The sequence below is a fragment of the Bos indicus x Bos taurus genome, chromosome 10 (assembly GCF_003369695.1).
Source record: "Bos indicus x Bos taurus breed Angus x Brahman F1 hybrid chromosome 10, Bos_hybrid_MaternalHap_v2.0, whole genome shotgun sequence".
NCBI lineage: Eukaryota > Metazoa > Chordata > Mammalia > Artiodactyla > Bovidae > Bos > Bos indicus x Bos taurus.
In genome coordinates, this window is record NC_040085.1 from 57,874,654 (window position 1) to 57,902,036 (window position 27,383).

The window sequence follows — 27,383 nt, forward strand, 5'->3', positions numbered from 1 at the left end:
TGGGAAGATCCCCTGGAGGATGGCACAGCAACCCACTCCAGTATTCTTGCCTGGAGAACTCCATGGACAGAGGAGCCTGGCGGGCTATGGTCCATAGGGTCGCAAAGAGTCGAACACAACAGAAGTGACTTAGCAGACACACAGGCAACAACCACGAGATTGGGTGGAACCTATGAAGACAACTGAAGGAAATCAGTTAGCTGGAGAATAGAACAAATATAACCAAGAAAAATTCATGATGATGATGACCAGTATTCAGAAATTTGTTATTGTTCAGTCACTCAGTCATGTCCGACACTTTGCAGTCCCATGGACTGCAGCACACCAGGCTTCCCTTTTCTTCACCATCTCCCGGAGCTTGCTCAAACTCATGTCCATTGAGTTAGTGATGCCACCAACCATCTCATCCTCTGTCATCCCCTTCTCCTCCTGCCTTCAATCGTTCCCAGCATCAGGGTTTTATCTAATGAGTTGGCTCTTTGCATCAGGTAGCCAAAGCATTGGAGCATCAGCTTCAGAATCATTCCTTCCAATAAATATTAAGGGTTGATTTCCCTTAGGATTGACTTGTTTGATCTCCTTGCAATCCAAGGAACTCTTAAGAGTCTCCTCCACCACCACAGTTTGAAACCATCAATTCTTGCCAAAGATATGAGACATAAGAGATGTGGGTTCAACCCCTGAGTCAGGAAGATCCGGGCACTCAGGCTTCTTTATAGCCCAACTCTCACATCCATACCTGACTACTGGAAAAAAACACAACTTTGACTATATGGACCTTTGACAGCACAGTCATGTCTCTGCTTTTTAATACACTGTCTAGGTTTCAGAAATTAATCCATTTTAAGTTTGAATTTATTTTATAATATAATTTAAGGCATTAATTTTCCAAATAGTGAATTATTGACTCAATGACCAAAAAAGACCCCCCCGCCCAACCAAAGTGCTTAATATACTCCAAAAAAGTAACTTGTTATACTGGAGGAAAGTAGAACTTTCGTCTAAATCAGCGTGACTCACAGACAGACATATTTACATGTATATTAGATGAGCTAAAAGATCATGCTGCAGTTCACAGATGCTATCTGCATAAACAAAGGGAATTGATGCCAGTCAATCCCTGCTAATGTACAATAAGCACAGGAATAACAGAGAAGACAATGGCCCATTTTCAATATCCCCCAAACCAATTACAAAAGACTGAAAAGGATGGAGAGGGGCTTGGTGTTTGGAGGTTTGTTTTTCATGGACAGATGGTTTCCTCATCGTTATTTGTGGTACCACCTAAAACTTATCTGACTGGGAAGCAGATATCACTTCCTGTCTGCATGCTGCCTTGTACTGCAGTTCCATTCATTTCATGGGGTCTCTTCTGGTAAGATATGAACCTTTTTTTCTCCTGACTACAGGGCATCCTAGAGTTAATGACAGACTGTAGCTGTCTCATAGTCTATTATATTTTCTCGATGACCAAAACAAATCTATACTCATGTAAATGTGCCTTTTCCTTGGTGGAAACTGAAATCAGTTCCACACAGTTAATCATACCATAGTCTCGCCTATATAGTCAGAAACTGATATTAAGTCTCTCCTTAGCCTGCTCCAAACTCAATAACCCCAAAGAGTTCAATGTTTCCTAGTCAACACACTGTTTTCTTTTTTTTTTAAACCCTCATTTCCTCTGGACCCTATCCAAACTCTCTATTTCTTAGATCAATAATAGGATTAACATGAATCTCACCACAATAGCAAATAAGAATAGAACCACATGAACTATACTGGGAGAAATCACTTCGTATTTCCAATGCTTGCATTTGAGAATTTGATTTGAAATGGTGAGCATGAGTTATTGACTCATTACCTTGCAATTTAGGCTGTCTTTAGCTATGTTTATAAAATCTGACTGAAAGTATCATACCTGCCAATATTCAACTTCTACTTTCTTTCCCCAAAATAACGTTCTGTTTTGTTTTTTTTTTTTCTTACTTATTCCTGAGTGAATTATATGGAATACAAAACTTGAAATATCAAGCTCAATAATTTATTCAGTTTCTGGGGAAATTCATATTTTAATTTCTGTAGGATTGTGTTCTAAGATATAACATCCACATTAAATTGTATAGGGCTTCCCTGGTGGTTCAGCTGGTAAAGAATCTGCCTGCAATGTGGGAGACCCAGGTTCGAACCCTGGGTTGGGAAGATCCCCTGGTATTCTTGCTTGGAGAATCCCCATGGACAGACAGTCCATGGTGTGGCAAAGAGTTTTACATGACTGAGTGACTAAGCACACACACACACTTTATATAGATATAGATATAGATATAGATATATCTTATTCCATATGTACACATATATGTATAAAATATAATCCATTAAGAAAACTTTTAAAATAGTCAATAATCATAGTATCATGGTATCTCAGAGGTGGAAGAGCATTATGTAGATTCCATTCCTTCAGAGGCACCAGCTTAGTTACCTTGATTAAAAAAAAAAAAAAAAAGTGATGAAATGGAATCTGTAATGCCCAACAGAGCACTAAAATGCAGCCAGGAGGCCACTGGGGAATTAGAGACTATGCATATCTCCACCCAGACAGAACATGAACTTTGGGCCACAATATCTTGAAAGAATGCTTATACATTGAACTCTGAGTAACAGCCTTAGAAACCAATCACATATAAACAAGAATGATCCCAGTTTGCCAACATCAATCATAATTCTTGGGAAACAATTTATGTAAACTTCCTCCATTAAAAAAACAAACAAACAACTTTTTGGTTTTTAACTCTTCTTGTGGTACATTTGAGTTTCTACCCAAATCTGTGTCTCTTGAATTGCAGTTCCTGACTCCCAAATAAATGTTTCTCCCTTATCTTACAGCACTGCATTTATTTCTAGATCAAAAAAAGGAGATGAAAATCTTTGAATTTATAATTCAGCCCAACTCCAAGAATGTGATTTCTAGTGAGCTTGACAGAGATACTATAAGGAAATAATTTTAAAATGCCATCAAAGATTATTCAAAAGATACATCAAATATGTTCATCACAGAGCTGATGACAGAGGAAATAATTATAAATTCCCTAACTAAAATTCCAAACACCAAGTGTATGATTAAATGCTTATATAGGAGTTGGCCATTTTTGTAACTTAATTGAGGGAAATTCTCCATATTTTATTTTAGTAAAGCTTTTTTACAACATGTTTGTTTCTAGAACACAGGTGCCATGGAAACCACCACTAAAGCCAAGATGGAGAAAGGACTCATTCTAACATCATCGTTATTGGACACACAGATTCAGGCAAGTCCAGCACTACTGGCCATTTGATCTACAAATGTGATAGAATTAACAAAAGAACCATTGAAAAGTTTGAGAAGGAGGCTACTGAGATGGGAGAGATCTCCTTTACATACCCCTGGGTCTTGGGTAAACCGAACACCAACGGTGAGCTTGGTATCACTGTTGACAATTCCATGTGAAAATATAAGACCAGTAATTATTACATGACCATTATCCATGGCCTATGACACAGGGAATTTAACAAAAACATGGTTATAGGCACATCTGATACTGATTCTCCTTATTGATTGCTGTTGCTGGTATTGTTGAATCGGAAGCTGGTATACACTAGAATGGGCAGATCTGTGAATGTGCCCTTCTAGCTTACATGTGTGTGTGTGTGTGTGTGTGTGTGTTAGTTGCTCAGTCATGTCCAGCTCTTTGCAACCCCATGAACTGTAGCCCACCAGGGTCCTCTGTGGAATTCTCCAGGCAAGAATACTGCAGTGGGTTACTAATCCCTTCTCCAGGGGATTTTCCCAATCCAGAAATCGAACTCTGGTGTCCTGCATTGCAGGCAGATTCTTCACCAACTGAGCCCCCAGGGAAGCCCTCTGTGCCTTATATGCTGGTCATGAAACAACTAATTGTTGGTGTTAATAAAATGGGTTCCACTAAGCTACTATTTGAGCCAGAGAGATAATGAGGAAATCATTAACAAAGTCAGCACCTACATTAAGAAAACTGGCTACAACCCAGGCACAGCAGTGTTTGTGCTAGTTTCTGGTTGGAATGGAGACAACATGCTGGAGTTAAGTACAGATATGCCTTGGTTCGTTACCCATAAATATAGTAATGCCAGTGCTGAAATCTCTGGATTGTGTCCTGCCCACCAATTCTTCTCATTAATAGGACTTTGGGTTATTCTTCCAGGATGTCTACAAAACTGGTGGTACTGGGACTGTCCCTGTGTGTTGAGTGGAGACTGCTGTTCTCAAACCTGGCATACTCATTACCTTTGCTCCAAACAACATTACACCTGAAGGTAAAGTCTGTTGAATTGCATCATGAGCTTTGAATGTAGCTCTTCATGGGGATAATGTAGACTTCAATGTAAAGAATGTGACTGTCAAAGATATTCATCATAGCACTGTGGCTGGTGATAGCAAAAATGACCCACTATTGGAAGAAGCTGGCTTCAACACTCCGGTGATTACCCTAAACCACCCAGGTCATATCACTGCTGGCTATGCACCTGTTGCTGAATTGTCAGGTATCTCGTATTGCTTGCAAGTTTGCTGAGAAGAAAGAGGAGATTGATCACCACTCTGATAAGAGGCTAAAAGATGGCCTCAAATTTTTGAAATCTGGTTGATGTGCTTCTTGGAAGCTTAGGTGTTAATAGCTTCTCTGGCTATCCATATTTGGCTATTTGTGATATGAGATGGACCACTGCTGTGGGTGTCATCAAATTCATGGACAAGAAGGCTGCTGGAGCTGGTCAGGTCACTAAGTTTGCTCCTAAAACTTAGTAAGGTAAACGAATATTATCCCCAGTACCCGCCATCCTAGTCTTAAGCAGACAGGTGGAAGAAGGTCTCAGAACTCTTTCCCTCAACTGACCTGTTTAATAGTAAAAGTTTGGTTAATAACAATGCATTGTAAAACCTGCAGAACGAAAGGAGGGTGATTTGTGGATTATTTGGTTTTTTTCTGTGGCAATTTTAAGTTGTTTGTTTTAAAAATTAGTATGTTTTAATGAAAACAATATGACCAAAAATCTTGAATTTTGAGATCCTTTAAAACAAAATGTAATGAGAAAATTCAGTGTAAAAAATAAAATACATCTATACCTATAAGACTATCCTTCCCAAAATCAAAATAAAATGAAGATATGTAGATACATGGATAAATATATGCACATTTATAAATGTAGAAAAATAACTGGAGGTAAGCAGTTGATAACAGTAATTATCTCTTCATAGTTACAGGTGTTTGTTTTCTAAAATTCTGTTTTCCTTTTTAAACAATGCATGTAAACTTTTAATTTGAAATTAAGCTAGTCTTTAGAATTTTGTGAATCTGTAAAATTAATCATTAGTCTTCTTTTGGATTCCTTAGCCTGATTGCTTTCAAACTGAAGTATTTGATTTCACAGCTAACCTGAGTCACTAGTTAAAAGCAATACATAAAATAAAAGCACCCTCCACTCTTAAAATTGCTATATCTCCATGTATGACATCAGAAAAATATCTGACCTGCACAAAGACAAAAAGATACACATGAAATCTTGGAAACGTGAGGAAAGTGAGCTGCTTCAGGATTTAGAGAGGCTAAAAATAAAACAGAAAGTCCAAGGAAGCTTCTACAGACTCCTAATTTGGTCAAGGTAGGGGGTACATGAAAACCACAGGGATTACAGTGAAGACACCTGAAAAAACATGTTTCATTCAGGTGATCAAGATAAACATCAACAGGGATAAGTCATGTAGGTAGCATGTACTCCTTATATAATGTAATGAACGTGGCACCTCACCTCTTTGATCTTCTTCCCCCAAACCCATAACCTCGGTCTAATCATGAGGAAGAAATCATATGAATCCCAGGTGAGGGACATTCTTCAAAATGCCTGACTAGTAATCCTCAAGACTTAAAGTCATTGAAAATAAGTCTGAGAAACTGTCGGAACCAAGAGGTCCTAAGGACACATGATGGCTAAATGCAGTGTGGTATCAAGACTGGGATCCTGAAACAGGGAAAGCAAATGAAGTTTAAAAGAGAAAAGGAAATTTGAATACAGTATAGAATTTAGTAAATAATGAGATTAATGTATCAATATTGGTTCAGTAGTTATAATATGTACCATAATAAAGAAAGTTTTAATAATATCTCCAATGCATGAAAGTGAAAGTGAAGTTGCTCAGGTTGTCTACTTGAAAGTTACATGGTCGTGTGCGACTCCTAGCGACCCCATGGACTGCAGCCTACCAGGCTCCTCTGTCCATGGGATTTTCCAGGCAAGAGTACTGGAGTGGAGTGCCATTGCCTTCTCCGAATAGGAAAACTAGGTGTGGAGTATATCAGAAGTCTCTATACTATCTTTCATAACTTTTATGTAAGTCTCACTTCAGTCAGTTCAGTTGCTCAGTCATGTCTGACTCTATGTGACCCCCTGGACTGCAGCACGCCAGGCTTCCCTGTCCATCACCAACACCCGGAGATTACTCAAACCCATGTCCATTGAGTCCATGATACCATCCAACCATCTCATCCTATGTTGTCCCCTTCTCCTCCTGCCTTCAGTCTTCCCATCATCAGGGTCTTTCCCAAAGAGTCAGTTCCTCACATCAGGTGGCCAAAGTATTGTAATTTCAGCTTCAGCATCAGTCCTTCCAATGAATATTCAGAACTGATCTCCTTTAGGATGGACTAGTTGGATCTCCTTGCTGTCCAAGGGACTCTCAAGAGTCTTCTCCAACACCACAGTTCAAGAACATCAATTCTTCAGCGCTCAGCTTTCTTTATAGTCCAAATCTCACATCCATACATGACTACTGGTAAAACCATAGCTTTGACTAGATGGACCTTTGTTGTCAAAGGCTTTGGCATAGTTAATAAAGCAGAAATAGATGTTTTTCTGGAACTCTCTTGCTTTTTTGATGATCCAAGGGATGTTGGCAGTTTGATCTCTGGTTCCTCTGCCTTTTCTAAAACCAGCTTGAACATCTGACACTTCATGGTTCACATACTGTTGAAGCCTGGCTTGGAGAATTTTGAGCATTACTTTGATAGCCTCTGATATGAGTGCAATTGTGCAGTAGCTTGAGCATTCTTTGCCATTGCTTTTCTTTGGGACTGGAATGAAAACACCTTTTCCAGTTCTGTGGCCACTGCTGAGTTTCCAAATTTGCTGGCATATTGAGTGCCGCACTTTCACAGCATCATCTTTTAGGATTTGAAATAGCTCAACTGGAATTCCATCACCTCCACTAGCTTTGTTCGTAGTGATGCTTTCTAAGGCCCACTTGACTTCATATTCCAGGATGTCAGGCTCTAGGTGAGTGATCACACCATTATGATTATCTGGGTCATGATGATCTTTTTTGTATAGTTCTTCTGTGTATTGTTGCCACCTCTTCTTAATATTTTCTGCTTATGTTAGGTCCATACCATTTCTGTCCTTTATTGTATCCATCTTTGAATGAAATATTCCCTTGGTATCTATAATTTTCTTGAAGAGATATCTAGTCTTTCCCATCCTATTGTTTTCCTCTATTTGTTGCACTGATCACTAAGGAAGGCTTTCTTATCTCTCCTTGTTATTCTTTGGAACTCTGCATTCAAATGGGCATATCTTTCCTTTTCTCCTTTGCCTTTTGCTTCTCTTCTTTTCACAGCTATTTGTAAGGCCTCCTCAGACAACCATTTTGCCTTTTTGCATTACTTTTTATTGGGGACAGTCTTGATCACTGCCTCCTGTCCAATCCCTTGAATCTATTTGTCACTTCCACTGTATAATTGTAAGGGATTTGATTTAGGTCATACCTGAATGGTCTAGTGATTTTCCCTACTTTCTTCCATGTAAGTCTAAATCTACCCTAAAATGAAACGTTAATTTTAAAATTATATGCATACATGCATATGCATGAACAGTGTTTTTCACTGCTGCTGACACCATTGACACCCCTCCTTGAGTACAATCACCTGAAACAGTGATACGGTTTAATTCATCCTTGTATTTCCTACAACTACTTAAACTATGCCTTTTACACAATCACTACATGATAAAGGTCCATGGAGCTGAAAGAGAAGAGGATCTGAAGTCCAGGGCCCAGCTGATTTTATGGTAAGAAAAAGTTTCTGTTAAGTTTTCTTTTCCCACTCCCGGCAGTTATTGCAGACTTTAGTCTTATTACGAGAGAAAGACCCATAATGGTGGACTGAAATTGAAAAAAAGAAAAAAAAAATGAACAATTTCAGCCATCACATTTGCAGCAACATATACAAATCTCATTGGACCTATGGGCGTTTTAGTTTACAAAATTACCTTAAATTTCTTTGCTTAAAGTTTTGAAAGTCAAAATAAGGAGAATACATTCAAGAAGATAACACAAAAGACCTGCATTTTGAAGGTTCTGAGAGATTAAATAAAAAAAATATATGTGAACACCCTTTAAAAATTATCACACAATCAAATAGCCCTGCTTAAATTGCTTCCGGTGTGGAGCATCTGAAAGTCCTAGTTCTCCTGGTGATCACAGTGAATACTGATGTGTTACATCACATTGGAGGGCCCGTTACAATGGCAGGAAACATACAGTGTCACGTAGAATGAGATCACAACTGTAAGTACATGCAACACACACACACACACACACACACAATACTAAACTCAGCTCAATGTTTCTTGATGATTTCTTCCATTATTATTCATGTTACTTTGCACTTCTATTTCCTGTATCTGCTTGTAAGTTTTATATTTTCTCCTCTGAACTATAAATAAGTACCTATAACTTGTTAATGCTTGTATCCTCAGAATATTACAGAGTTCAGCACATAATAGACACTTTTTATTCAACAAATATTTCTGGAGCATTTACCAGAAGATGTGAAATACAGAAAAAGTCCAAGTATTCTGTTCTCATGGTAATGATATTCTAATGGGTTAAAATGCTTGAAGGTAGTAGGCGTAGATGGAGAAGGCAACGGCACCCCACTCCAGTACTCTTGCCTGGAAAATCCCACGGATGGAGGAGCCTGGTGGGCTGCAGTCCATGGGGTCTCTAAGAGTCAGACACGACTGAGCGACTTCACTTTTCACTTTCATGCATTGGAGGAGGAAATGGCCACCCACTCCAGTGCTCTTGCCTGGAGAATCCCAGGGACGGGGGAGCCTGGTGGGCTGCCATCTATGGGGTCGCACAGAGTCGGACACGACTGAAGCAACTTAGCAGCAGCAGCAGTAGGCATAGAAGGAGAAAATTAGAGCAGGTTAAGAGGAATTTGAATTGGAAAGGGAAACAAGTTGGAATATTAAGCAGGGTGGTTGCATTGAGAAGGTGAGATTTGAACAAAAGTTAGAAGGAAATAATGGTTTCAGGCAAGCAGATATCTAGGGGCAAAGCATTTGAGGTAGAAAAATAGGGCACTGGCTCTATGGTACACATTTACCTGGCATGTTCAAAGAGGAGCCAGGAGGCCAAAGTACCTGGAGCAAGGTGAAGGAAAAGAAGGAGGGCAGGGAAAGTCAGGCCTTGAAAGGCCTTGTAGGGCGGTATAAAGACCTGTGCTTTCCTCTGCAATAAAATGGGGAACAATTGCTGAGTTTTGAGCAAGTGTCATATCATCAGACCTACATTTTCAAAGGCTCACTTTGGCTGCTGTGTGGGGAATAGATTATGTAGTAACTAAGGCAGGAGCAAAAAGATCTTTTAGGAGGTGAGTCATACATAACTTTGGTGGCTCAGACCAAAGGAGTATGTCCATGATGAGGATTAGTTGAATGCTGGGTATGTTAAAGTAAAATCAACAGGATTTTATCATAGAGTCAACAAATAGTTTAAATAAAGATTGGCCAACATTCCTTAGTAAACATCACCAACTGCCAAAGGCTTTAAAAACACTTTTGGGCAAAGAAACTCAAAATAAAACAAAGACCATATCTGCTACATTAACATTATGTCTATTACATTTCTATTTTGTCAAGAATGACTAATTGTGGGACTTCAGCCTTAGAACATTGGCAACTGGCTTGCAGACTCCCAGGGTTTTTATTTAGAGACAGAGTTTGAGAACCACTCAGCTGTCCAAATTTGAGGAACTAAGATGCTGATATTGAAACTGTTTTTTCCCAGGTATCATGAGGGACATCTCCCCTATTCAAAGGAACACCACTGTCTGATTTCAACCTGACACTGGGGAGTGCTTCTGGAGCCAGCAGGCAGGAAGGCTCACAATACTGAGTCCTAGTTCTTACTCTGCTCACCAATCGATACCACTTTTTGGTGCTCATTATTTTGATAAAGATATTAGCAGAGCAACAGTAAAATTAAAGTACTCCATAACCTCAGCAGCCACCATTAACTTCTGAAATATTGTTGCATGTTTGCTTTTACTGTCACTTTACAAAAGCACTTACCGAAAGGCAAGGAAGCCAAAAAGGGAAAAAAATATCTGCTGCTGGCAGTAAAGAGGAGGATGGTTATCTCTTTGCAGACTGCACCTTCCCCTTTCCCAAAGCAAGGGGCACAGAGATCTGAGTCTCCTTTTTGCTGAACTTGGCGAGAAATTGGTAGATATCTTCTAGAGTATGTGGAGGGCAGAACATACTTCTCCAAAGATCAATCCTATTTTCCTTTCTCATTCTTCCTTTCTTAAGTCTTCTCTCCGCTTTCACTGGCCTCCCAGGGATCCAAGCTTGCTCACAGGAAATTAACTGAAATTAGTTATGTACATCTCATCTGCCCTCTGTCCAGTGGATACATGTTAAGTTGAAGAATATCAGACTTTTCCCACCTCCCGTCCATCAGGTGGGGACATTGTTTTATTTACAGGGGGTGGGGGTGGGGAGCATGGTATATTTCCTCAGGGAAGAGAAGAAAGATATCAATATTTGGAGCATGTTCAGATTCCCCAGATCAGCTGCATAGCAGCAGCAGCCCCTCTAATTTCATACCTAATTCCAGGTCATGCTGAGAATGCGAGGTCCTGGTCTTTATCTTTACAAAATTGTATCACTCTATACACTCTCTGCCTCACAGGGCTTTTCTGAAGACAAATGAAATAACGTCATCTGTTCAATACAAGCCTGTCCCCTCACAACTCAATGAAAGATGCTATGTATTATGACCACGCTTTCTCTTCTGTAGCATACAGTACTTCCTATGTTTATTCACAGTGGTATCTCATTTTGCATAGGAAAGTGAAGGCCTGGATATTTGCATTTCCCCCAGTGGTCCCACTCTCCTGGCCAAGAAACACATGAAGAAGGGTCTTCACTGGCCCAGAGCCCCTGATAGGATTCCATTCATGCTCGCCACTCACTGACAGAGAAATCCCCCCACAAGAAGGCTGGGCTCTCATAAAGAGCTCTGCCAGATTCAGGAAGACGTGGCTTTTTGTTCAACACCATAGGACCCTGTGTGGCACTCCACGGCCCAGGCTAGGGGCTGTCACAGCAGCCTTTCACAATTCAAAGAGAAAGGGAAAATAGCCTGCCTTTGAGCATCAGAGATGTGGGAGAGGCAGGAATCAAATCATGAATAAATAAATAAAAACACCAACAGCTGTGATATTTAAAACAGACAATCACTATAACAGCAAATGACAACCCTGCAGCCTGCGGAATCTGCTAATAAACTGTCTGCTGTGACTGTTATTAAAGATAAACTTATGAGCCATGATTATTCAACCATTAAACCTAAGTGGAAATCAAAGGAAAATCTGTGTCAGATGATATATTTGGTGCTATGTGGCCTAGGAAAATTACTCATCAAATTTGAATTCTGATGTCTTTGTCCTCTAAGGATTGGTCCCTTGAAATTTGGGTCCCATTTATGCAGAGGCTTTCTTCCTTTTTTCTTTTAATTATAATTTTAGTTTGCTAAAATGTGGTTTTTAAAAAAATAATAAACTGCTATAATAAGCACATCTCATGTTATTATCCACGGACTGACGGGCATGCCATTCAATTCAGCAAGGGCACAGCTACCGGAAGGCGAGAGTCTAAGAACTTCCTCAGATCCACCTGCTCAGCAGAGCCCCTTCAGCCCCAAGGCTGCTGTTGTAAAAGCTACTAAGAAATCTGGATTGTGGGTAGCTTGGTAGATGTATTAGCTAATTTTCACCTAACAAGAACCCAGTTCCAATTCAGAGGTCAGCCGATTCACATTTCACTTGGATCTCAGTCACTGCCATTGCTATTATAGTCCATGACACAGTTAATAGGAAGAGTGGCCTATTATGGCAGCAACAACATTATAGAATAAGATTATTGTATAAGCATGCCATTTTGAAGACATAAAAGGATGGTCCAGACTGAAAATAATCTTCAGTTAATGTCCTATATTATTATTATACATGGGATGCAGCAGAACATAACAGAGTCAGAGCGATTCAATCTGGTAGGATTTTCAAGGATTGTCTTTCAAACTGCTGCTTGATATTTGTATTTCCTGAGAGTTTTGAATTAGGAATTTAAATTAATCTCCAATAATCAGGGTAACAGTCTTAATTTAAAAAAAAGAAATAATACTAACTACTAAATTTGCAGAACCTAAAGTGCTGTGAAAGTATCTGACAGGTTAAGGTGATAGTCAATAAAACTTCACCTTTGTTAATATCCTGCATTTTTTGTTTGATTTTTTGCCATTTCCACTTAACGTGTTTTAATGTCTCCATTTGATGGTGTCTTCTTCAGAAAGACTGCTGTGGTTGGGTGGGGGGGGTCTCCATCCTCTCAATGTCTGTAATAAAATGTACCTGCTGGGTACATACTATATATTCAAAATGCAGATATACACTTTTAAAGAATAAATTAATAAATGGCCTAAGAATGTGGATTTAGGCCTAATTCTCATGTTTGTGTTCATTTAATTCTCAATGTTTGTGTGTGTTAGTCATTCAGTTGTGTCTGACTCTTTGTGACTGCATGGACTGTAGTCAACCAGACTCCTCTGTTCATGGAATTTTTCAGGCAAGAATACTGGAGTGGATGCCATTTCCTTTTCCAGGGAATGTTCCCAACCCAGGGATTGAACCCAAGTCTCCTGCTTAGCAGGCAGATTCTTTAGCACTGAGCCACTTGGGAAGCCCAAGAACACCATTACCATAATGCCAAAACCAGACAAAGGTGTGGCAAAAGAAAAAAAGAAATTATAGGCCAATAGCTTTGATGAATATAGATTTGAAAATCCTTAATGGTGAGGTCTGTGGTACACTGGCCAAAGGGAACAACTTACGCTCAACTCTAGCTGATTGCTGCCAGACAGCCATTATATATATATATATATATATATATATATATATACACACATATATATATACACACATATATATATACACATATATATATATATATATATATATATATATATGTATATAGGAAAAGGAAATGGCAACCCACTCCAGTATTCTTGCCTGGAGAATCCCATGGACGGAGGAGCCTAGGGGGCTACAGTCCACAGGGTCGCAAAGAGTTGGACAGGACTGAGTGACTTCACTCACTCATATATATATATATATATATATATTTTTTTTTTTTTTTTAAGTGAAAAGTTGGCTTAAAGCTCAACATTCAGAAAACTAAGATCATGGCATCTGGTCCCATCACTTCATGGCAAATAGATGGGGAAACAGTGGAAACAGTGTCATAATTTATTTTGGGGGCTCCAAAATCACTGCAGATGGTGATTGCAGCCATGAAATTAAAAGATGCTTACTCCTTGGAAGGAAAGTTATGACCAACCTAGATAGCATATTCAAAAGCAGAGACATTACTTTGCTAACAAAGGTCTGTCTAGTCAAGGCTATGGTTTTTCCAGTAGTCTTGTATGGATGTGAGATTTGGACTGTGAAGAAAGCTGAGCACCGAAGAATTGATGCTTTTGAACTGTGGTGTTGGAGAAGACTCTTGAGAGTCCCTTGGGCTGCAAGGAGATCCAACCAGTCCATTCTAAAGGAGATCAGCCCTGGGTGTTCTTTGGAAGGACTGATGCTAAAGCTGAAACTCCAGTACTTTGGCCACCTCATGCAAAGAGTTGACTCATTGGAAATGACCCTGATGCTGGGAGGGATTCGGGGCAGGAGGAAAAGGGGACAACAGAGGATGAGATGGCTGGATGGCATCACGGACTTGATGGACGTTGAGTGTGAGTGAACTCCGGGAGTTGGTGATGGACAGGGAGGCCTGGCGTGCTGCAATTCATGGGGTCGCAAAGAGTTGGACACAACTGAGCAACTGAACTGAACTGAACTGAACTGAACTCAGTCATGTTTGACTCTTTGCAACCCCATGGACTGTAGCCTGCCTGGGAATTGAACCCAGCTCTCCTGCATTGCAGGCAGAGTCTTTACCACCTGAGCGCCACCAAGGAAGACTGTACATAGTATATACAAAAGTCAAGAGGTTAAGCACCAGCTTCATTCAAATACTATGAGTAGGAAAGAGGCCCACATAAAGTCTGGAACAGGGGATTCAACACATTGGTGCTGGAACTACAAGGTGACAATCACATAAGTAGCATTTACACTGAATTCATGAGTGTTTCAAGAAACTGTAAAACACAATTCTCATGAATGGCTGGATGTTTGAATCACCTGGAAGGTTTTGTTTGCTTTCCCTTTCAGTCCAAATTTCCAGGTCACCTCCTTAACCAGAAAAGTAAAAATATCCGGGAAGACCACCCACGGATCTGTCTTTATATTAATAACAACTACTGGATGGGCAACTTGGCTTCCCCACGACTTCCATATATTCTGTGAGCCACTTTGTGAAAGGAATGAAGTCCCTTGAAATGCCGTTACTTCAACAAAGCCAAGGTTAACCTAAACATTTACCTAATAAGACAACTGAAGTAGAAGAACGAAAGAACTTGATCATATGCTCAATCTCTGAACATCATAAAATGAAACTAAGATAAACCTCTTTGGATTTGGTAGGTAAATGCTGCAGTGTGAGCTAGGAAATAGCCAACAGCCTTTCTTTTACACACTGGACATTTTTATAATGAAAGTTTACTCGAGAAAAGTAAAATCACATGCTGCATCTGAAGAGACCCTTCTGCTCGAAAGGACCCAGCAGGAATCTGAAATACTGTTATCATTTTCCTGATGTGCCAACAGAATGTGCCTGTTCTTTTGACAGATGTGTTCCTTACAAGTTGTGCAAACCTGAATATTTTCAAGTAGTTGAAACAATGACCCCTATATTTAAAGAAAACATGAAATGAATATTCTTTATTACAAAGTATTTAGAGCTTTTTAAACAACCTCAAATGTGTTTGTTTTGTTTTTTACTGTACAACTGTACAATAACTAGCTTGTTATTATGTTCACATGGGTATTATGCAGAACTCTAGAACACAAAACCACATATGACACAAGTCTACTAATTAGAAAACTGGTGTACTAAAATTTGGGGGGAAAGGACACATCTGAATTATGAAAAAAAAACACGTTATTCAAAACATAATTTAATGATTGCTCTTTAGTGCTAAAGTCAACAGTTCTTAACATGGATACACCATTTTGAAAGTGGAAAAGAATATAATGTGCTTTACGCCAGATTGTCGGAAATGTGTATGTTCCTTAAAGTGAATTACACCATTGGAACTTGCATTTATATGAAACTTGTACTTTCTAACTTTTATTCATATGAGCCATTTAATTGTTACCTTCTCATTAGTGAGACTTTTTAAAAATTATGTATGGGAAATTAAACAGCAAAGCAAATATCCACTATTATTGTTATCCCCATTTTATAGATGAAAAAAATAGATTCAGGGAAATTAAGAGCTCTGTCCAAGGTCACACATGGAGTAAGTGATAGAAGTGGAAATTCAATTCACATTTTCTGGCTCCCAACTCATTTTCATCAGAAATGCAAAGAAACAGCTTGCAAATGTTAATGAACAATTTTCCTTTGGCTCTAAATAAAGTAGAGCCAAAATGTCATTTTGTAGGACCTAGAAATGAATTCTTGGCCCAAAATAGGATTGCCATCAATTTTCATCCAAAATTTAAAGCATATTTAGGCCAAAAATCCAGTAAATATGGGCTTTTTGTCTACAGTGGTTAGAAGAAAGAAGAGAACAAAAAGTTTCTCAACAAATCTATCCTTCGCTTTGAGCTGGTTCATAAGTCAGTTGGTCTTTGGGTGAAAGGAAATAAATTCATCACCTGTACTGACTGACTGTTCCTATGAAAGGTATCAAAGTAAAGAAACAGTTATAGTTTGTATGCAATAAAGCTCATCTTAAAGCTATAAGAAAACAAGATGAGTATCAGATTCTCCTCACAGAATACCTTGGGAAGGTGAGTAGGAAAGATTTGAAAAGCGAAAGTGTTAGTAGCTCAGTCATGTCTGGACTTTTTGTGACCCATGGAATGTAGCCCTTTGGACTCCTCTGTCCATGGAATTCTCCAGGCAAGAATACTGGATTGGGTTACCATTCCTTCTCCAGGGGATCTTCCCAACCCAGGGATCGAACCCCCATCTCCCGCATTGCAGGCAGATTCTTTACTGTCTGAGCCACAGGAAAGAACTGAAGACCTGCAGCAAAGTCTGATGGGGCTTCCCAGGTGGCGCCAATGTAAAGAACCCTCCTGCTAATGCAAGAGAAGTAGGAGTTGCGGGTTTGTTCCCTTTCCCAAGGTATTATGTTGGGAAGATCTGCTGGAGGAGGGCATGGCAACCCACTCCAGTATTCTTGCCTGGGGTCACAAAGAGTCAAACACGACTGAAGCGACTTAGCACACAAGCACCAGAGCCTGTTACCTTGCCAGAGATATTTGGTACAAGGTTTGAGGGAAAATGCTTACTTTTCACCTCTTATGTTTCCTTTCATGTGGCGGACTGTGACAATGCAATGTGTTAGCATTACAGTTCTGGTCTTCCTACATCCCCTAATTCACTCCATCCTCACTAGTGGGTTTGGGAGAAAAAACTAGCAGATAGAGTTGGAACCTTCCTCTTCTCTCTGTTTTTGAGTTGGTCTGTCTATGGAGATCATGGATTCCTAATTATGAAATCACAGATAAGCCTCTCTGCTGAGAGGCCCTGTCCTCTTGTTGGAAATGTTTTAAATAATTCTCTGAGAATCAGATTATGAAATAGAGACTAGCCTTTTAGATTTGAATGAGGTTCTCTTTCCTAATTTGAAAACAAGGCCAAATTTTTATGTCAATTTCTAAGGTCACCAAACTTAGAAGAAAAAATCCATCCGTGCTCCCATAAATATTCACTTAGAAATTAAATAGTGTATTTAATCTAAAACTTCATGAAAGAAACTAGTAAAGGATAAATATGTGGTAACCATTAAACCATATTTGTGTCTGTGGTGCCAGGCCAATTCAGTAGGAAAAGAATAGTCTATTCAACAAATGGTGCTGGGAAAACTAGATGTCAAGATGTTAAAGTGGGAAAAAGGACTCCTATTGCATGCTACATACAAAATGAAGGATCACAGGGCTAAACATAAAAGCTGAAACTATAAAATTCTCAAAAGAAAACACAAGAGTACATCTTTTTTACCTTGGGTTAGGCAGTGGTTTCCAAATATGATACCAAGTGCACAGTGATGGTTTTTTCAATGCAGAAAACATAATGAGAATGATTAATGGTTACTAATTTTTAGCTGAATAATAGTATTAGGGTTTTGAAAATTAATTTTTTGTTGGATATACAAAATAGTGTATTTAAGGATAAACTATTTTAATATCTGAGATTTGGATGAATGAAGCATATAATGTATATATGACTAAATAATTATAGCTATTGATTCTTTCAAAAATTAAAATAAAAAGTGGATAAATTGGATTTCATTAAATGTAAAACTTGTGTTTCAAAGGACACTATACAGGAGGTGAAAATATAATACACAGAATTGGGGAAAATATTTGCAAGTGAATATCTAATAAGGGACTTTTATCCAGAACATATTGTCATGAAATTAAAAAATAAAAGACAAACAATCCAATTTTAAATATAAGCAAGTAATTTGGAACTTCCCTGGTGGTCCAGTTGTTAAGAATCTGCCAGCTAATGCAGATCCCTAGGCTGGGAACTAAGATCCCATATGCCTGGGGCGACTAAGCCTGCGCTCCACAACTACTGAAATGATTGAGTTCGCAGTGCTCTGCAGCCTGCACACCACAGGCAAGATGCCACATGCCACGCCCCAGATGCCATGTGCTGCATTGAAGACTCAGCACTCCCAAATAAACAAATATTTAAAAAACAAAACTAAGTAAGTACTTTGAAGACATTTATTAAAAGAATATATAATAGCAATGGCAAAAATAAGCACATGAAAATATATTCGACATCATTAGTCACTCAGTTCAGTTCAGTCTCTCAGTTGTGTCCGACTCTTTGTGACCCCATGAATCGCAGCACGCCAGGCCTCCCTGTCCATCACCAACTCCTGGAGTTCACTCAAACTCATGTCTATCAAGTCAGTGATGCCATCCAGCCATCTCATCCTCTGTTGTCCCCTTCTCCTCCTGCACCCAATCCCTCCAGCATCAGAGTCTTTTCCAATGAGTCAACTCTTCACATGAGGTGGCCAAAGTACTGGAGTTTCAGCTTTAGCATCATTCCTTCCAAAGAGCACCCAGGACTGATCTCCTTTAGAATGGAATGGTTGGATCTTCTTGCAGCCCAAGGCACTCTCAAGAGTCTTCTCCAACACCGCATTCAAAAGCATCAATTCTTCGGCGCTCAGCCTTCTTCACAGTCCAACTTTCACATCCATACATGACCACAGGAAAAACCATAGCCTTGACTAGACGAACCTTTGTTGGCAAAGTAATGTCTCTGCTTTTGAATATGCTATCTAGGTTGGTCATAACTTTCCTTCCAAGGAGTAAGCGTCTTTTAATTTCATGGCTGCAGTCACCATCTGCAGTGATTTTGGAGCCCAGAAAAATAAAGTCTGACACTGTTTCCACTGTTTCCCCACCTATTTCCCATGAAATGTTGGGACCGGATGCCATGATCTTAGTTTTCTGAATGTTGAGCTTTAAGCCAACTTTTTCACTCTCCTCTTTCACCTTCATCAAGAGGCTTTTTAGTTCCTCTTCACTTTCTGCCATAAGGGTGGTGTCATCTGCATATCTGAGGTGATTGATATTTCTCCCAGCAATCTTGATTCCAGCTTGTGCTTCTTCCAGTCCAGCGTTTCTCATGATGTACTCTGCATAGAAGTTAAGTAAGCAGGGTGACAATATACAGCCTTGACGTACTCTTTTTCCTATTTGGAACCACTCAGTTGTTCCATGTCCAGTTCTAACTGTTGCTTCCTGACCTGCATACAGATTTCTCAAGAGGCATGTCAGATGGTCTAGTATTCTCATCTCTTTCAGAATTTTCCACAGTTTATTGTGATACACACAGGCAAAGGCTTTGGCATAGTCAATAAAGCAAAAATAGATGTTTTTCTGGAACTCTCTTGCTCTTTCCATGATCCAGCGGATGTTGGCAATTTGATCTCTTGTTCCTCTGCCTTTTATAAAACCAGCTTGAACATCAGAAAGTTCACAGTTCACGTATTGCTGAAGCCTGGCATGGAGAATTTTGAGCATTACTTTACTAACATGTGAGATGAGTGCAATTGTGCAATAGTTTGAGCACTCTTTGGCATTGCCTTTCTTTGGGATTGGAATGAAAACTGACCTTTTCCAGTCTTGTGGCCACTGCTGAGTTTTCCAAATTTGCTGGCATATTGAGTGCAGCACTTTCACAGCATCATCTTCCAGGATTTGAAAGAGCTCAACTGGAATTCCATCACCTCCACTAGCTTTTGTTCGTAGTGATGCTTCCTAAGGCCCACTTGACTTCACATTCCGGGATGTCTGGCTCTAGGTCAGTGATCACATCATTGTGATTATCTTGGTCATGAAGATCTTTTTTGTACAGTTCTCCTGTGTATTCTTGCCACCTCTTAATATCTTCTGCTTCTGTTAGGTCCATACGATTTCTGTCCTTTATTGTGCCCATCTTTGCATGAAATGTTCCCTTGGTATCTCTAATCTTCTTGAAAAGAACTCTAGTCTTTCCCATTCTGTTGTTTTCCTCTATTTCTTTGCATTGATCACTGAGGAAGGCTTTCTTATCTCTTCTTGCTATTCTTTGGAACTCTGCATTCAGATGCTTATACCTTTCCTTTTCTCCTTTGCTTTTCGCTTCTCTTCTTTTCACAGCTATTTGTAAGGCCTCCCCAGACAGCCATTTTGCTTTTTTTCATTTCTTTTCCATGGGGATGGTCTTGATCCCTGTCTCCTGTACAATGTCACCAACCTCATTCCATAGTTCATCAGGCACTCTATCTATCAGATCTAGTCCCTTAAATCTATTTCTCACTTCCACTGTATAATCATAAGGGATTTGATTTAGGTCATACCTGAATGGTCTAGTGGTTTTCCCTACTTTCTTCAATTTAAGTCTGAATTTGGTAATAAGGAGTTCATGATCTGAGCCACAGTAAGCTCCCAGTCTTGTTTTTGTTGATTGTATAGAGCTTCTCCATCTTTGGCTGCAAAGAACATAATCAATCTGATTTCGGTGTTAACCATCTGGTGATGTCCATGTGTAGAGTCTTCTCTTGTGTTGTTGGAAGAGGGTGTTGTTGACCAAAAAAAGAATGAAGTACTGATGAACATTGGGAAAAGTATTAAGTGAAAGAAGACAGACTTGAAAGGCCACTGTGATTGTTAATTTCAGGTATCAACTTGGCTGGCCTAAGGGATGCCCTAATAACTGGAAAAACACTTTCTGGGTGTATCTGTGGGGTGTTTCTGGAAGAGATTAGCATATAATTCCATAGACTGAGTGATGAGGTCCACCATCACCCACATAGGTGAGCATCATCCAATCCAGTAGGGATTCTAATGGAACAAAAAGGTGAAGGAAGGGTGAATTCCTTCTTTTTCTTGGATATTCATCTTCTGCCTTTGAATATAAGTGCTCCCTTTTTGGGGGGCCTTCAATAAAACCCAAGCTTATCTACCAGTTTCTCTATTTAATATCCTGTTTAAAACTGTATTACTCAGAATTTTACCCAAATTCATCTCATTCTTTACCACCTTCTTGTCCTTTTACAGACCCTAAAATGCCATACTATCTTATATCTTTATAGGTTGATTCTGCCTATCTTTCAAAACCCTTATAAAATGTCATCTTCTTTGTGGAGCCATTGCTGATTTTCTCCAGTTAAATGTACCTCCCTCCACTGCTTCTTTGCTTTCCAGTTGACTCTGCTTTAGGGTAGTTATCTATAAGTTTGTGTTGTCTTCTCTCCTTCTAGGGCCATCGCAGTTGCCATCCACTGAGCTAGTGACAGCAGATACTATACATCACTCCATTCTATGGCATCTGTAACATTCAAACATGCCAGTCGTAGGAGTTCAAATATTTGTTGGTTGGATTGAATTATCCGTCAGCTTCATCACTTTTCACCCTCATATGCATGTGTAGAGATAAAATGTTACATTATTACTTGAAATTTTAAAACTCAGAACTTTGACCTATTAAACTGTCCCTTCATGTTGAATGTTCTGATACAGAAACATCATATATATTTATACTGTGATTTTATCTTAAAATTTAAAAGCAAGATGAAATATGTTTCCTGGTATAGTAACATCCAATTTATACAGTATCATAATGAAAGATAATTTTCCAGGTGATAGAAGCTTATCTCTTCAAGTACCAGAAATTTGAATAATTTTTTATGTATTTATGAGTGAAAATTTTTATAAATTATGCTACACATATTAGTTCATAACAAAAGGGCTTCTTCAGCTACAGTTTATTGAGGAGTCATCTTCAAAATTATTATGTTATATTAAACAAAGAACCTCAGTTATCACCTAGCATTTAAGCTGACTAGCATCCCTGAATTGAAAGCTGAGGCAGGTCCACTGAGCTGCATTCCCAGGAACTGTACATCCCATTTTCCATCTATTTCTTCTTCATAGAATGTCTTCACTCTGAGAATAGGGACTGTGCCTTCCATTTCTCTATGTCAATTTTATTGTGTTTTTATGTGTGCATTACACCAGTTATTGCTGACTTTCATTTTATAAAGAGAAATAGATTACCTATTAAAAGGAAAATCCTGCTTTTGAAAAGGTTGAATAAGATAGTAGTTTTTTACAACTTTAAATAAAAATCCAGTTGGTTAAATTAAAGTCATTGAAAGAAGCTTAATTGAGGAATATTTTTGGCTCTGAGCCCACTATTTTTCCATTTGATTTTAAATTGGATACATTTTATTCGCTTCAGACTTGTCTTTCAGTATTTTATTCCACTTAGACCAGTAAATAAGTGTTAATAGCCATGTTGAGTTCAGTTAGACTACTTTCTTCACATAAATTACCCATTTTGGCTATATTATTGCCAGCCAGGCTTTTGATTGTTGACATTTTTATTGAATGTTTGTGCAAGGAATGTTGATATCTGCATATATTGTTTTGACACTTCACTAATCCTCTTCATTTATTTCATTTGAAATATCTTCTTCCCTCATGCCTTTATCATCCATCCATCAAAGTATGGATCAGAGAAGGCAATGGCACCCCATTCCAGTACTCTTGCCTGGAAAATCCCATGGATGGAGAAGCCTGGTAGGCTGCAATCCATGGGGTTGCTAAGACTCAGACACGACTGAACAACTTCACTTTCAATTTTCACTTTCATGCATTGGAGAAGGAAATGGCAACCCACTCCAGTGTTCTTGCCTGGAGAATCCCAGGGACAGGGGAACCTGGTGGGCTGCTGTCTATGGGGTTGCATGGAGTCAGACATGACTGAAGTGACTTAGCAGCAGCAGCACAGCATCAAAGTATGGATTTTTTTTTTTTTTTTCTATAAAATGATGCCACCCTTCAGGAATAAAGAGTAATATAACCCAAGAGGACCCTGAGTTTCTGTGATGGCAGAGAGTTTTATTGTCCTTCTTTGCCACAATGTTGTGCTGTCTTTTGGAGGAAGAGGACAAGATTAGCGATGTGTGGAAATGTTTGAAAGCCACGAAGAACTGCATGCCTATTCTGAGGCCTTGTTGATGATTTGCGCTTTGTTAGTATAAGACATGGCTAAGTAAAGCAACTTTCCAGTTGTGTTAACAATTGAAATCTGATTCTCATGCTCATATTCTTTTTCCTATGATTCCCAGTCACATCTCTACCTAAGTTTACGAACTTGGAGCCACATTCACAACTTAAGCTTCTTCATTGCTCTTATCTAATCTTTGTTCATATGAAGTAGTCACAAACTTGTATATTTTGTCATGTACTATATGGCGAACACAGAGAAGGCGATGGCACCCCACTCCAGTACCCTTGCCTGGAAAATCCCATGGATGGAGGAGCCTGGTAGGCTGCAGTCCATGGGGTCGCTAAGAGTCGGACACGACTGAGCGACTTCACTTTCACTTTTCACGTTCATGCATTGGAGAAGGAAATGGCAACCCACTCCAGTATTCTTGCCTGGAGAATCCCAGGGACGGGGGAGCATGGTGGGCTGCCGTCTATGGGGTTGCACAGAGTCGGACACGACTGACGCGACTTAGCAGCAGCATATGGCAAACAATGTGGAGATACAACGATATACAAGTATTGGAGATGCATTCAGTAGACTGAATGAAAAGTACCCATAGTACAAAAGTGGGTCAGGGTGAAGAGGGGATACTTTTAGACTGGTTGAGCTTGAGTTTTCTTTTTCTTTCTATTTAAATGGAGATAACCAAAATTCAGATGGATATACAAATTTTGGTTCAGATAAATAGATCCTGATAGACATATAATAATAGTTAACACTTGTTGAATACACACTTTACTACTATATGTTAGTTGCTCAGTTGTATCCGACTCTTTGTGACCCCATGGACTGTAGCCCACCAGGCTCCTCTGTCCATGGGATTCTTCAGGCAAAAATCCTGGAGTAGGTTGCCATTTCCATCTCCAGGGAATCTTCCCAATCCAGGGATCAAACCCAGGTCTCCAACATTGCAGGCAGATTCTTTCCCATCTGAGCTACCACTACAATATGATGTTTTCCCTATTTCTGGATAAGAATTATAAAACTATTGATGGTAATCGACATCATTGCAATGGATGTGATCACTTAAATAGTGAAAGAAGAGTACCACAGACAGAAATCTAAGGAATACCAAATATACTGATTCATCCTGGGAATATTTAGGATTAACCCCCTATTCTGACAGTTCCTGGGCACCCATGTCTGTATTCCAGCACCAACCATTTTAACAGCTTCTCCTTATCCCGTGTTAAAACAAATCCAGGAGCTGAATCTTCAAGCCTACCTTCTGAAAACGTGAATGAATTTTAATTTACACTTGAACCACATAAAAATTCCTGGTCATAAGCATGAAAATTCTACCCATTATTAGATCTATTTTCCCTTTGCTACTTTCTGTTATAGTTTTCTGGTCACACAAACACAATTAATGTGACATGTTTCCAAACCTCATTTCTTTTCCTAAAATGCTTCCACCCACTTTTAGCTCCCTATGCTTCAAAATACCTCCCACCTCTCATGAAATGTACTCATCTTCTTCAGATAGCCTTTTTATATAAACTCCTACTTAACTGACTTCTATCTCACTCTCATTATAAATCACCATGATTGCTCAGTATGCTTAAGCAAATTCTGTGCAGACGCTGCTCGAAGCAAATGTTTATTTGTTTCTCTAATTTTGTTTATAAATGATTAGAGAATGGGGTACTCTAGTTCATTACAGGTTCAAGTTAATAGAGCTATGTAATATATACTGTGCATGAAAGGCCCATTGTCTAGTATTAAAATTCAATAATAGCCTCAAACCTAAACTATACTGAAAACTTTTTGATCTTCCTTTAATGATTCTGAAAGCACTTTAGAGTTTCGTAGAGTCTCAAGGTTATCACCATCATTCTATATGTGTAGGGAAGTAATAAAGATTTCCAGTTCATAGGTTATCAGATTGATTATCTTTTATTACATTTCTTTAGTTTTGCCTTACCTCCCATTATAAGATTTTTAAGAGCCAAAAGCATATCTTGTATTTATTTTGCATTTTGCACAAGACTTTACACAAATGGGTGCAAAATTCATATTGTTATTGTTAGATTAGAGATTAGAATGTACACGAAGACTCTCATTTTAATGATTTCCTATCTTTTTCCTATACTAAATCCTTCAGATCTTACAAACTTACTTTTCCACCCCACAACTAGAAGAAAGTGCAAACCATGGCCACTTTACCCTCTGATTTTGACTAGTCACTTGGCCCCACAGCAGGTAATGCACAAGAAAGAAAGAAAGATGCGCACAGCCACATCGACTGAGGGTTGTTGTCTCACCACGACATAACTTAGCATAACCTGATATAGTACTTACTTTATAACTGTCTTATATGTATTTCTGTCCTTAGGCAGTACATTCCTTGAGGGCAGAGGCCATATGGGAATCATTTATTTACCTTTAGTATTTTGCCAAGACGCTTTTAGTAGCCTGTCAAACAGTGCCGGGGACCAGCCCCGGCTGATCCAGGGTATTCGAAGTGGGGATGGCGTCGGCGACCTATTTATTTAAATATTTTATCAAAGATATAAAGAGTGATAGGATGAGGATAGCTCAGTAGGAAAATTCAGTGGAGAAAAGAGGCTGAGTAGCTTGGTTTACGCGGGAGACCAATAAAACTTCAAGACAAGAAGTTTGCACCACTTGCATAGGCCGCAGGCGTCCTTCCGTTCTCCCAAAGGAGAGGAGACACTGAGGCCTCCCCGGTCGGATCTTAGAAGCCCAGGCATAATTAGCAAGCATGGCGGGTTCCGCGCTCCAGATGGAGACTCAGCCAGAATTTGAGAGAAAGAGCGACATGGGGAAACCAAGTTTCAGTGAACAAGGCCCGTACTTTATTTTCCAAAGTAGTTTTTATACCTTAAATTGTGCATAGAGGATAATGGGGGAAGGGGTGGAGTCATGCAAGGACAGCAGCTCCTGGTCCTAATCGAAGCCAGGCTTTCAAACTTATCATATGCAAAAGTTCAGGTGAATTACATCATCTTCTGGCCAGGAGGCCTGTTAACATTTTAAGAAACTTATCTTTCTCTAAAGGTGATTATTCCAAAGTCAGGCACCAGCCTCCAAAAAAGCATTGGACAAAGCTGCATTCCTATAGTGCAAAGGTGAGGTGGGCTCAATCAAGAAAAGAATTAACTCAAGGGCCCAAGGTTACAAACATTGAGCTACTACTTGCATTTCTATACACCCATTATATCAATCAATACACTGCTAAGGACACAGTAGGTAAGGGGTATGGAGACTTAGCAGCAAACATTGGCTCAATAAATGAAAAACCCCTCACCAATACAATTTTTAATCAATCTTTTAACTACTCAAAGGAATCTGTGTTTAGACAGTTTAGAACATCTCCTGCCTCTCACAGTTGGGAGGCTCTGAACAATCACATGTGGCCAGAAAAACCTATTCAGGCAGGCTAGAGGATTTCCAAAGGAGTTTGTAGGTTAAACACTGTCACACGCAGGAATTATTAACTGGAACTGTAAGCTAACTCTTTTTTCAGAGAGAGGTAGTGGGGGACAGCCCCCCATAAAGTCAGAGGTGTAGGTGAGAGCACAAAGCAGAAAGTAGGCAGACTCTGGTTCTGGGTGTAAATGCTCGAGAATTTCCAGGGGGACTCCTGAAGCTCGATCCCACCTTTGCGTATGCCGAGCCTCCTTCCTCATGACCTTTGTCATGGGCGGAGTTCCTCACGCTGCCTCCCAGCAGTGATAGAATTCCAGTTGAGCTATTCCAGATCCTGAAAGATGATGCTGTGGAAAGTGCTGCACTCAATATGCAATATGTACTCAATATACAATATGCCGGCTCCCGGCAAAACAGCATTTGTAGAATAAAATGAAAAATAAATAATATTTGTTTCCATTTAAAATATGATAATATTCTCAACTTGACCATTTTTTTTAACTATCTTTTAGAGTTAGAATTTAGCCTGAGGAATATTCAGAACTATTACAGTTTTTTCCACCTGGAGTTTCTTCAAACTCTAGGTAATCATAAATCGTCCCTGGCTGAGTTTTCTCCTCAAACCAAGAGCGTCTCCTCAGTCCCATTCTGGCTTACTTTGGACTCCTTTCTTCTTTTTCTGATGCTATTTTTCTTCTGATTCTTTTTAAAGTTATTGCTTGTTCTGTTGTTTGGGCTATTTCCCTCCAAGACTAGCTCCACAGTAGGAGACAATTTTCTCAGTTCCTCTGCCATCTTGATCTGTTAAAGGAGCCTGTTGGACTGTCTCACAGGAAACACTTCCCGCTAACTCCTGTTGATTAGATTGGGAGTGAGAGGTGTAGCAACTG